Here is a 12,785-nt window from a genome sequence, read left to right on the forward strand (position 1 = left end):
TTGTGAAGCTCTGCATGTTTGCAGCAGATGAGGAGCTGGTCCTTTGCTTTGAGGATGGTTTTTTGTTGCTGAATGTCAGAATAACTATTTATATGGGAAGAAGTGTTCAACAGGAAAATTTTATGTGAATTCACCTCACCTTATACTATTTACTGTATTGCTTTATCACCTGAAATAGTAACTAAGCTACCACACTGTGATCCTTCTTGGAAAAGTTTTGTGACAGATGCTCCCATGCACAAACCTTAGGAAAGTAATTTGAATGAGAAGTTGAATTGTGAATATTTTAAAGCTGCTGACAAACACTTTTAAGCTGAAATGCTTATTAGCATATCTGAGTCTGTTCAAAAGGCACATCTTCTGAGCTGACTGAAGGGGAAGCTTTAACAGAACAGTCAGGCATGTCGTTTCAGTCGTACTTGATGGTTCCTCAGAATGACCTAATTTCTTTTAATTGACTATCAGATTGTGTTTGCAGACTCACTTCAGCATTTGTGAAAATCTGCTATTAATCCTTACCTACTATTCCAAACAGAAAAAGCGTAATTGACATTTCTCTAATATATGGGTAATCCCTGCTTTTCATATTCTATTAAATGCTTCTAAATCTTGCAAAAGCTGCTGCTGTGCCTGCTTTTGGAAAACAGACAATGCTTCTGTTAAGTCATCTAAATAGAAACATACAATTCGAAAATCAAAGCTGCCATAACACAACTCTCTAATCTCTGCAACACTGCTTGTGAATTAAAGGACATGACTTTAAAATGATACAGCATCCTCCTACTACAGAGCTGTGATTTTCAATTTTGGTTCAGAAACATCTGCAGTTACACTTACATGTGTCTTAGGTGTTAATGGACCTAGCTAAACTCCAAATAACTAATGAGTCATCAGCCTTAGATAGCAGATGTTCATCTCTGAATGACACCATTTAACTTCCTGTAGTGCATGTAAAATTATTAACCAACGGAAATGCACTAATATGAGTGGAGATGTCCATGAACAACAAGCATCAGAGACAATGCCTTCTTTAAACATCATATTTAAGTAAATTTCTATAACTTTTTTTCTTGTAGATGAAGATCTGCAAGGCATTTCAACCACAATCAGCAACAATGTGACATTTCATTAAACCAGCCTTTCTGGGCTTATCTTTCAAGTTACTGTATTTTTCTGTGTTAAGAACTTAATCTCTTTGTTCCTAATGTGATTAACAATTGTAGATGCAACTAGCATTTTCTTTAGTCTGTATTATTATTTCCTCAAGGCTGTCCCATAGCTAGTGAATGATTACATTTCTATATAAACTCAATCTATTCATGATACTATATCTGATAGTTAATATTGTACTATGATTTTAAATCCCATGAGTCTTTTGCAAGTCTACAAGTACTGTAACATATGAGGTTTTCTAAAGATGAAGTGAGACATCAACACCACCTACTGTAGCTGCTAGCCTTTGTAGTCTCCAGGTACATTCTAAAGCAAAACAGGCATTTCCAAAAATATCACAGAAGATCCTCTTTTGAATATCTCTCCGAGAGTACACTTCATACATGAGAAATTTCTGAGTTAGACAAGGCAACCTAGATTTCATATGTAATGATCCACATCTTTCTGCAACAGTAATAATGAAAGGCACCCAGTTCAGAGACTTGACTGCTAAACATCTACTGAAAATGGACATAATCACAGTCTAGATCCTAGAATGTGGAGGATCAATTCAAAAAAGAACTTTATAATTTCAATGCATTTTTAAATCGCTTTTGCTTCCTCTGATTCATAACTAGGATGGAAAAACTACCTCTACCAATTTCTTCTCCTCTGTGCTCACTTTATGCAACAGGCTGCCTAGTACTGGGGTCTTCTTACTTCTCATATTTTATGCCCAGGACAGAATTTGGAATAGCTATTTAGCCATTAGCCACCTGGCACAAGTGCATCCTAGTTTCCCTAAGAGAGAGGTCAACAAGTGGCAAGCTTTACAAGGGAGAGGACAAACCTGTGAAGGAACATGCCACAGTATCAGCTTATTACTACAAAAGAAACCTCAAATCCAAAAATTGACATCATCAAGAGATCTAAGAGAGTGCTATTTGGGCAAGGGAATCAAAAACTATCCTTTACAGTGGAAAGGCTTGACTATCTTCAAAGGCATTACTATCTTCTAGTTCAATTAGTGAGCATTTGGATTCTGATAAGAAAATAACTGTCAGCTCTTTGAAAGGGTAGATAATAGCAGGATAAGGGGAAATGGTTTTAAGCTGAAGGAAGATTTAGGTTGGATGTCAGAATGAAGTTCTTTACTATGGAAGCGCTGAGGTGCTGGCACAGGCTGCCTAGAGAAGCAGTGGATCCTTGGAGGTGTTCAAGGTCATGTTGGATGGGATGCTGGGTCTAGTATTAAAATGTGGAGGTTAGTGGCCCTACCTGTGGCAGGGGGTTTGGAGCTTGATGATCTTTGAGGTCCCTTCCAACCCAAGCCAGTCTGTGATTCAACAGATATAAATGTGTATCTACAAATAATGAATAGAACAGGAATACAAGGAAAATGGAAAGCAGTCAGATTGGTAAATCCATGGGACACATAGTAAATGGAGTCCATAATCAACCAGCAGGTGTTGGAGAACATGCAGAAATATGAAGGTGGTAAATAATCTGAAACGTGACTAATGAATACTCAAAAATGATCTGGTTGTTGCAGCCTAGTAAACTTCAGATCAAGAAAAATAACTAAGCTAAAAAATGCTTGAAAATTATGGAAGAAATATCCTGTCTTTATTAAAATCATATTTTAATAAATATTCTATGGAGTAATAGCGTGTGAAGACAATTCTGAATTTTAGAGAAGTTTTGCTCATATTTTTGGGCTATCTGGTGATGTTCAGTCATTATGGCCTGGAATTAAGCAGGACATTACACTAAAACCAAATTAAGAAGAGTAATGATACATACCAGCTCAGGAATATTTTGCAAGACCTGTGTCTGTTGAACTTACACTCATCAAATGTCAAATTAAAAACTAGAGTTAAAGATGGAAAAGATTTAACTATGTATCTACACTAACAATCAGGAAGAGTTAAGAATCATAATAGTTAAATTAGTGGATGATAATAAATGGGGAAATATAGTAAATGACCTTTCTACAACAAATGAAAAGAAATAAAATATAGAATTTCCTGAGGTCTAGCGGAAGAGGTGGAAGATAAAGAAATAAGATGAAATCATTCTTCAAACTCTATTAAATTAACCATTACAACAATATTATTTAAGAATTGAAATCAGTGAATTACACAATAGCATGTTACCATGATAATAACAATATGACTTTGGGCAGCACATGCAGAACTATCTTTATACACAGCAAAGAAGCAATAACCTGTTTCTACAAAGCTAGCAGAATTTAGACTAATGTATGTAATTCAGTCAGCTAAAGAAACATATCTTATATATAGAACCAAGATTTTATTGTTAGTCTAATTAAAGTGCTGGTAATTTAATCAAAGATTAGTCTTGCTACAATAATACTACCACTGCTAAAATTTTTACAGCTCATTGCCAGTAGTGACATAGTTGAACTGATGCAGGGGGGACAGGAAAGCTGGGGAGGGACTTTACATAAGGGCATGTAGAAATAGGATGAGGGGAAAAGGTTTTAAACTGAAGAGGGTAGATTTAGACTAGATATCAGGAAGAAATGCTTCACTGTGAGGGTGAGGAGACACTGGAACAGGTTGCCCAAAGTGGCTGCGAATGCCCCCCTCCTGGGAAGCATTCAAGGCCAGGCTGCATGGGTTTTCGAGCAGTCTGGTCTAGAGGGAGGTGTCACTGCCTATAGCAAGGGGTTGCAAGTAGATGATCTTAAATGTCCCTTCCAACTCAAACCATTCTACAATTCTATGTAAGCAAACTTTCTGTTATTCATCTCTCTTAATATTAGAGATGATAGTGCTACTCTGCCTCAAGAAGGGAAAGGGTTTGCAGTGAGCTGTTAGCATCCCAAGTTATTCATCAGGAGGAACAGGAAACCAGTAAGAAGTTCTTCTTTATATCTCTCAAGTTTGCTTGACATTATTTTAAAGTTCGCTTTAAATAATAACACAGATCTCTTGATCCAATTCAATGTTATATCTGTGGTTTAGTTGGTATGGTCTGTGAAGACTTTTTCTTTGCTCTATTTTATCTCCCTAGAACCAGTTTTAGCATCTCCCAAGGATGCATTCCATTAGTAACCTCTAATTGTCTGTGATCCTTTTTATAGTCCTGGGACCTCCATCATCAGTCCATGCTTGCACTTTTAAAGCTCTTGCTATCATCTGGCTCTTGTACCACTGTAAGTCACTGTTAAAAGCCTATTTCTCTTCAATGACCTTCAGGTTACGGTGTCTTGATAACACACCTTGAAGTTTTATTAGCATAATCTAGACATGGATACATTTGTGTTCTAGCGGCAGTGAACAGTTAACTCTAAGAAACCCATTAGATACATTTATCTGCAGACACACATGGACACAACCTTCTGCTATTCACTGCTAGTCATAGAGTATCAAAATAACTCTACAGTGACACAACTGTGCTGAAACTTAAGGTAAATAAGGGTATTTATTTCTAACACTAACTGTATACACCATGGCTTAAAGGATTATATCACACTTGCAATGATGAAATAATTTCTAATATTATGAAGAAACTGAGCATGGATTTTTTTTTCTCATCAAAAGTTAGACGTGTTTGGTGGATGAGTACAGTATTCCTATCATTCTGAAGCAAATGAATTTGACAGACAATTGAGAAATGTTCTGTTTCTCATTTTTTAGAGGGTATAATTAAGTACCACGCCACAGCTATGCAAACCGGCAGTAGATACCTGTACTGCTTTATGGTGCTTAATTGCCATATTTGAGAAGCAAATGGAGCAAGTGAGATCTCAGCAGTCCTGTACAGACCAGACTGTAAGCCTAAGTCATGTGAGCTTCTGTTGGCAGTACAGTATAGACTGACATGTCAGATTTCTCCTGATTGCTTTTATCTACTATGCCCTTGTGGCATACATTCATCACTGGATGAACTGAATTTCTTTACCTCCATTTCACATATCTATGTTCTTCCTGATCCATCAGAGGTCAGGAAGTTACTGTTACCCAGTCTCAGATGCATTTTGAGTAAAAGACCCATATTTACACAGGCCCTCTTTCAGGTCAGGACAGTATTACAATGTATATACCATTCAAAGATGGATTTAGTCTAATGGACCAGAGAAGCAGTAGGGTTTACTATAATAACTTACATATATCTGGCAAACCATGATACTCTTATAAAAGCCTTACCCCTAAAACAGAATTGTTTTCATATGATATTGAACTTAACAACAGTAGGGCAAGAATTCCTCCTCCTCTTTAGCAGCAGAACCTCTTGCTATATAATCAAAGATTTTATATTTGAAAAGTTTCTGACCTTCATGCTTGCTAAGAAAACAGCAAACACATGAATGAACTGCCCCATTTTTTCCAGCTCTGATATCTGAAGATGACAATTTAAAATGTCAGCATTGTTAGCTACTTCACTGCACAAAGTTCTACAGATTCAAGGATATTAATGCCAGCAGGTATTATCAGGCTCATGTAATCTGACCTGAATAATATATGTCACTGAATTCCATCCATTCCTTCTTGTATCAAATCAATAACCCCAGGCCATCTAGTGCCTGCACCTTTACAAAGATGTTGAATTTTGATCTGAATGTTTCACATGATGAAAAATCCATCATATTCCAGAATCAGATATTATTTCAGTTAATTAAAAATTAGTCACCTGCATCTCCATGAATGTCTGCCTTTGCATCCTAATTACCATGTTTTTTTGTGCATCCTTTTAATCACCAAGAATGTTACTGTGTATGTCTTCATTATGCAGCAGAGATCATAGCACAGACCTCCAAGTTAACTACCATTCAGTAGATCAGCATGGATCAAATTCTCAGTAAGGTTTATAAAATTCTGCTCCAGAGCCATGTAAACACAGCAGGAAGACTGGAAGACTTCTGCTTTAGATTTATTTCAAGAGACTTTGGATCTGTCAAGTAACACTGCATCTTCAGACTGACAGTGAAAAAAAACTCTCTGCTCCATCTTATTTCATCAGCTTCCTATTCATAAAGTTTCTGCAATACTAGGAGACACAAAAAAGGTCACTTTTATCTCATAATACCAAAAATATTAATGTAAATTCATCATTTCTCTGTCCATTTTACAAAAAATTTGCAGTAGGAACACCATCTGTCTGTTCCTTTTCCAAATCCAAGGTTTCTTTCAACAGACAGAGGACTTTCTACTACTGGCTGTCATTGTGCTAATCCTTTCCTAGAAAGGAAAAACCTTGCTACTTGGGGTCCTTTCTACTTAGATTTAGCACTTTTCCATTCAAAATAGTGTCTTGTATAACCTGAAATCATAGAATCATAGAATGGCCTAGGATGGAAAGGACCAGAATGACCGTCTAGTTTCAACCCCCTGCCATGGGCAGGGTCAGCAACCACCAGACCAGGCTGCCCAGAGCCACATCCAACTGGTCCCTGAATGCCTCCAGGGATGGGGCATCCACAACCTCCTGGGACAACCTGTTCCAGTGCATCACCACCCTCTATGTGAAAAACTTCCTCCTAATATCTAACCTAAACCTCCCGTCTCAGTTTAAAACCATTCCCCCTTGTCCTATAAGTATCCACCCTCATAAATAGTAGTACTCTCTCCTGTTTATACATTTCCACCAAATACTGGAAGGCTGCAGTGAGGTCTCCCCAGAGCCTTGCCTTCTCCAAGCTAAACAATCCCAGTTCCCTCAACCGTTCCTCATAGGAGAGGTTCTCCAGCCCTCTGATCATCTTCATAGCCCTCCTCTGGACCCTCTCCAACAGCTCCACAACTTTCCTGTTCTGTGGGCTTCAGACCTGGATGCAGTACTGCAGATGGGACCTCACAAGGGCAGAGCAGAGAGGGACAATCACCTCCCTGAAGCAAGCAGATATGCCAGAATGCAGTTCTTTTATGTATTAATTCATTATTTTATTTCCTAGTTTCAGAATGAAACTAAAACAAAGAAAGAAAATAAAAATGATCTCTCTCTACAATCTAAATATATATTGTTATCAGCCTTTTCCACAACAGCAGTATTATTCCTGGTAATGATAACGTGTTGGTTTTTTTCATCCATCTTCATTTTCAGTGGTTAGTTCTTTCATACTTACTCAGTTTTTGCTTTTCCTGATTTGAAATTTCAAGAGAGACAATAAGTTTGCAGTTTCCTAAGGATCATTCCTTCAGTGAAGCTGGATCATTCTGTTTCCAGCTGCTTATCTCTCTCAGATCTCTCTCCTCAGTGCTGCAAGTCTCCTTTTCTGACTGTTACTACATTTCATTTACATGCAGGGTAATCAAAGAAAAGGTCTCCTAAACAAAACCAACTCCCTGATGTGAGAATGATTTGCTGTAATGGGAGGCAGTGTTCAACACATGCACAAACACAGTCTTCTCTCTTTTCCAAAATCCTTTCTCGAAATTATTTTTCTCTTTTAAATTGTTGCTAACAACAAAAGTTATATTGTTCCCCACTTCTAGTCCTATCCTTGACAAAAATCAAGACTACCAAGAAGAAAACTTTGGTTTCAAACACCCATGGCATGCTGGAATTTACTTACAAGGCTGAACTGAATGATATGCCAACACCAAAGGATTGTCATTCATAGTTTAGCTCCAGTGTAATTTGAATGGTCAGTTACCACTAAATAGTAGAGCTATGGATGAAGCTCAAGTCAACTGAAAGGAGAAATAATTCAGACAACAGCAGGTTTCATAAATGCTGTATTCAGTACTGTCTAGGCTGGTGCCTCTCAGCAAATCCCTTTTAGTAGTTTCCAAATTGCTTTGGACCATATAACAGGACTCCAGTTCAGCCAAAACTTTGAGATGAGTTTCCTGAATGTTAGATCTAAGTATAACACATTTCATCTCCCATCCAAATTTCAAAAGCTACTTCTTTTTTAACTCAAATTAGAAAAATATGACGTTTTAAGTAGAAATATGCTGCTCTGCAGTGTGAAGAAGGAATAACCAATTCTCTCTCCCTCTCTTCCCACAAACTTCATAGATCCATAGATCCATAAAACTTTGGCTGTTCTCTTTGTGCCTCTTCTCAGTAACCGCGCAGCCTGGATCCCACTGGAGAACCTTACAGAATACGATAGCCTCTCTGCTGGCTCCCTCTTCTAGCTATGCAAGCAGCTCCTGAGAAAAGGACTCTTTTCTTCTGCCCTTATAGTACTCCATCTGGCAAAAGAAAAAGGCAGCCTCCCTCTCTTCTTCTAAATCACCACCTTTTAAACATATTCATCAATTAGGTACAGCACATGGTGAATAAACAAGGATAGTCTGTCACAAAGCAGGTAAATATTATCCCCTGTCAAAAGACCTGGAGGACACATCTGTTCTCAGTACTGGAGGATTATATTTGAAGCTTTTATAGCAATACTCATAGCGAGTCAAGATTAATTCAGAACTGCCAACTTGCTCAGGCCTCAGTAATATAAGCACATAAGAACTGCCAGACTAGGTCAGTCCTACTTCCAACAGTAGTTTGCTAATAGATGCTTTGGGAAGGATTGTAATAGGAATAGTATGATCCAAGCATAGCCTCCCAGCTTCCAGCAACGAGTGGTTAGGGATTTCATGAGCAGGACATTGCATCTGGCCATCACATTTAATAGCTACCAAGGGAACTGCTTTCCATGAGCTTGTCTAATCTGTCTTTGAATCCGTTTTTGCTTCTGATCTCCACAGCACCCTATGACAGTAATGTTATTACAAATAAAATGCAGTATTTTTATTGCAAACCCATGAAAGTAGTATGTCTTCACCAGGCACAAGTGTTTGCTACTTGCTTCTTTGTATGATGAAAATAGATAAGCAATTTTAAGCACCTATTCACCTTCTCCAAATAACCCATGGTTTTATAGTCCTCCACCATATTCCATTTCCAATCAGTTCTTGGGCTCACTTTTGATTCAATTTCTTCTGTTTTATTCTTCCTTACTCTGTAAGTGCTGAAACTTCAGTTGCATTTTAATTGTCATGAAAGTCATTCCCTTTGTCTTTGAGAACTTTATGCAACTCCCAGATATTTACAACTGTGACATTCTATGTAGCGGTGTAACATAATGATTTGCTCTTATTGTATAAAATATTTTCTCTTCTATAGTGTTTTTGTTTGTGCAATTATTAGTGCAAAATAAAATAACTGTACCCTTGTGTAAGACTTAACAGTTGAGTTAAAAGAGCAATTTTAAATGGCTTATCCATGTAAAAATTAACCCACATCACACACACAAAAACAAAAGGAAAAAAAAAAATTCATAAATAAATTGCATTAATTTTGCATTTCAAGCGGCTTTGTTTTGTAGGTCCGTTTCTGATGGTATAAATTAGTCAACACCACTACATCTGAAATCACTGTGTTTCTGTGAATCATTGTATGTTTCTTTTCGACTACTCATGAGCAAACATCTTGGCTAATCTTACTAAGTCTCCAGAACAGCCATCTGTTATTGACAAATGGATACAGACAAAATTCAGTCATATGGGCTTTTAACATATACAACAATTCAGGAGATTGGCACAGCAGACTGTGATGCAGTGTTAAGATTTACTTACTTTTTCACATTTTTCTACTGTAAAACAGTAAAATACCAAAACAGATGTTTAAATAGCATGCTGGAAAACAGCTAAACTAAGGGGAAAAAAAAATCAGTAACTGGTGAACTTATTGTCTGTGTATGACAATTGGGAAACACAGGCAGTATGTGATAAATTCAGACTCAGACATTCTGTGATGTATGCAAATGATTCCATTTATGTTCCCCTACCTCACAGTGATATCCTACATTTTGCAGCAAAGTACAACAACCTTCTTTTTCAATATTTTTATCTTGTGAAAGAGAAATGAAACCATGGTTCTGTTCTGTTGGGAAGCTTTTCCTAGCAGGGCTACCAATCCAAGAACAGTCCTGCTGAAAGACACATTACACATCATCAGAGTTTTTGCCTGAAAAATGACTAGCACAGTTTGACAGGTAGGATTTCCCACAATAGATTTCAGGTATCTGGACAACCAAAATGTAGAGAAAGAGAGAGGGAAACATCATTTACAATAAATAAATGAAATAAATAAAAAGTTTTTAAAAAATCTCTTCTTCTTAATTTGAAGCAAGAGAAAATGAAGACCTGTAGAAAAGTCTGCCTGAGGCAAATCTAACTTAATGCAATCTGGAAAGCAAAGTATAACACTTCAACCGTTTCATCAAATGTCATCTTACAAACACGGTCACTTTATTTTTTATTTTTTATTTTTTTATTTTTGGAAGCAATATAAACTACTGTCTAATTTTAAAAAACAAGGAACACAATCATAAACTATTTGGCCAGTTTGCACAAAATATTTTTATGATGTTACTTTAAGATAAAAGATATAGTGAAAAGATTAATTATCCTCAAAGCAAAATTACTAGAAGATATAACAAACTTACATGTAATAACAAAGTACTTTTTAATTAAAGTTGTCATATTTTCATTAAATTTTATGGGAACATTATAATTCAGTTTTAAGTAGCAAACAATTATCAGAATTTTATGAATGCCAATGAAAAATCAGCAATCTGGAAAACTGATTTTAAGATTGTGTTTAACTTTTGTTTTCCTTCTAGAAAAGTGTTTTCTTTGTAGGCTGCTTCCCTGACACAAAACATTCATAGATGCACACCTGCAACGTTGTAATAACAGCAATACTTGTTTGGTTTTGTGGAGATTTAAAAGGAAGAACAGGAACAGCTCAGAACTAAGGACTAGACAGATCTAGTCCTTGACAGGTCTGGAAATTCAACACATCCATACCCTGCCCCCACGGAAAAGCATCCTTTATTTTCTCAGCTCAGATTTGAGACTCCAAAATCCACTCCTTACACACAACTAGTTCTTATGTGTCCTGGCCAGCACAACATGAGCCTGCACCTTCTCTTGCATTTTGCCAAGCTGCCTGTATCAGGGGTTGGAACTACATGATCCTTGAGGTCCCTTCCAACTCAGGTCGTTCTGTGATTCTTTGATTCTTTGATTCTGTGATTCTGTGATCAGTGCAAGTGCAGTCATCCCATGCAGAACATAAACCAAGCACTGTGTGGGAGCTGTACGCACCCAGAAAAGAGATATTGCACCCAAACATGCAAAGGAGCAGGACTAAGTGAGTAGGAGTAGCAGACAGCAATGTCTACCACCAATGACAAATGCTCCCAGGTACAACAAGATCAATGGCTAGAGAACAAATGCTGGGTCAAAACTTCCTCAGTGGAACACTCGTTCAGTTCCTCATTTCCTTAAGTCTCACATAGTCCATGTCGACCTCAGTCAAGGTTTTAAATGTGCAAGTCTGAACAGAAGTTAAATCTGCAATATACTGCTCAGTTATTTCCCTATGGTAAAATAAAATTAAACTGACCAAGAGGCAACATTCTGTTTCACATCAGAAATAAAAGCTAATGCTTTGCTCTGGCAGCGTCAGTATGCTGTGCTAGAATTAACTGCTTTGATTTCAAGACATTAAATATACTAGTTAAGATCTTTACAGAATATGAGGCTTCTCCCTTTTTTTTTAATTATTATTCCATTTGCCTTTTTTAAGATTTAGTATATGGTGTTATCAACAAACTAAGAATTCTGTTATTTATCCAGAAGGCAATATAAACACAAAAAGACATTTTAGTATGAGGTAGGCATGAATCAAGTAAATAAATACCTAAATAGACTGAGCATCCTGAAGTATTAGCAAGCTGGGGTCCTTGAGTTCTCAAATGGGCAGCTTTTAGAGAGATCAGAGAGCAAATTCCTGGAGTTTTCTGAAGAAAAAGTCTTTCAAGATCTGTTTCTCAGGTTGGGTTATCCAAATTTTGGAGGAGTCCAAATGATTACTCTGCAGAAAATAAGATCTATGTAGCCTGTTTCATTTTAATTAGGAAACCAAATTAAAAGGAGAAATCTGCATTCTGAACATAATTGTAATCAGTCATGTTTAAGAAAGATACATTCAATATAATGCTGTTGCAGAGCATGGTCACTAGGATGATGAGGGAAAAGGAGATTGTTTAGGCTAGCAGAACAGATGCATATTTGCTAAGAGAGATAACAAATGAGTATAAAATGATCATGACTAAATTCAGACTTGAAATTTTGGAAAAAATAAAATTGTCTGTCACAAAGTAGAGGGCTATTGCAGAAAGCTGTAGTGTTAATTAATTCTGTTGCCTGGAAGACTGCAGCAGCAAGAGCTACTGAATTTGCATGCCTGAATCTAAAGGCAGATCTTACTATTATTCTTCCTAAACGTGATACACTGCAGCACTCAAATGGAACTCCAGAGGAAGGAGTATTTTCTGTAATGCTCCTAAACCTGCTAAACTCCCCCTGCTAGGTTACACAGATGGGACTTTAGATCTTGTGTGTTCAGAATTTTCCTGTGGTTTCAGAACTAGGAAATAGATTCCAAACAATCACTCACGAGGTGACGTATCTCTCTTGACTGGTCATCTGAAATTTTGTCTGGGTAGGACAGGTCAACGCTTTGTCCCATATACTCTCTCTGAGTTCATACAACTGAGACTGAGAAAAAAAAATCTTGGACAAAAGAAGCACTCATGGGGAGACACAGGAGGAATTAATTCAGCTAAGCCTAATTTAGCTTCTGCTTCA

The sequence above is a fragment of the Coturnix japonica genome, chromosome 1 (genome assembly GCF_001577835.2).
Source record: "Coturnix japonica isolate 7356 chromosome 1, Coturnix japonica 2.1, whole genome shotgun sequence".
NCBI lineage: Eukaryota > Metazoa > Chordata > Aves > Galliformes > Phasianidae > Coturnix > Coturnix japonica.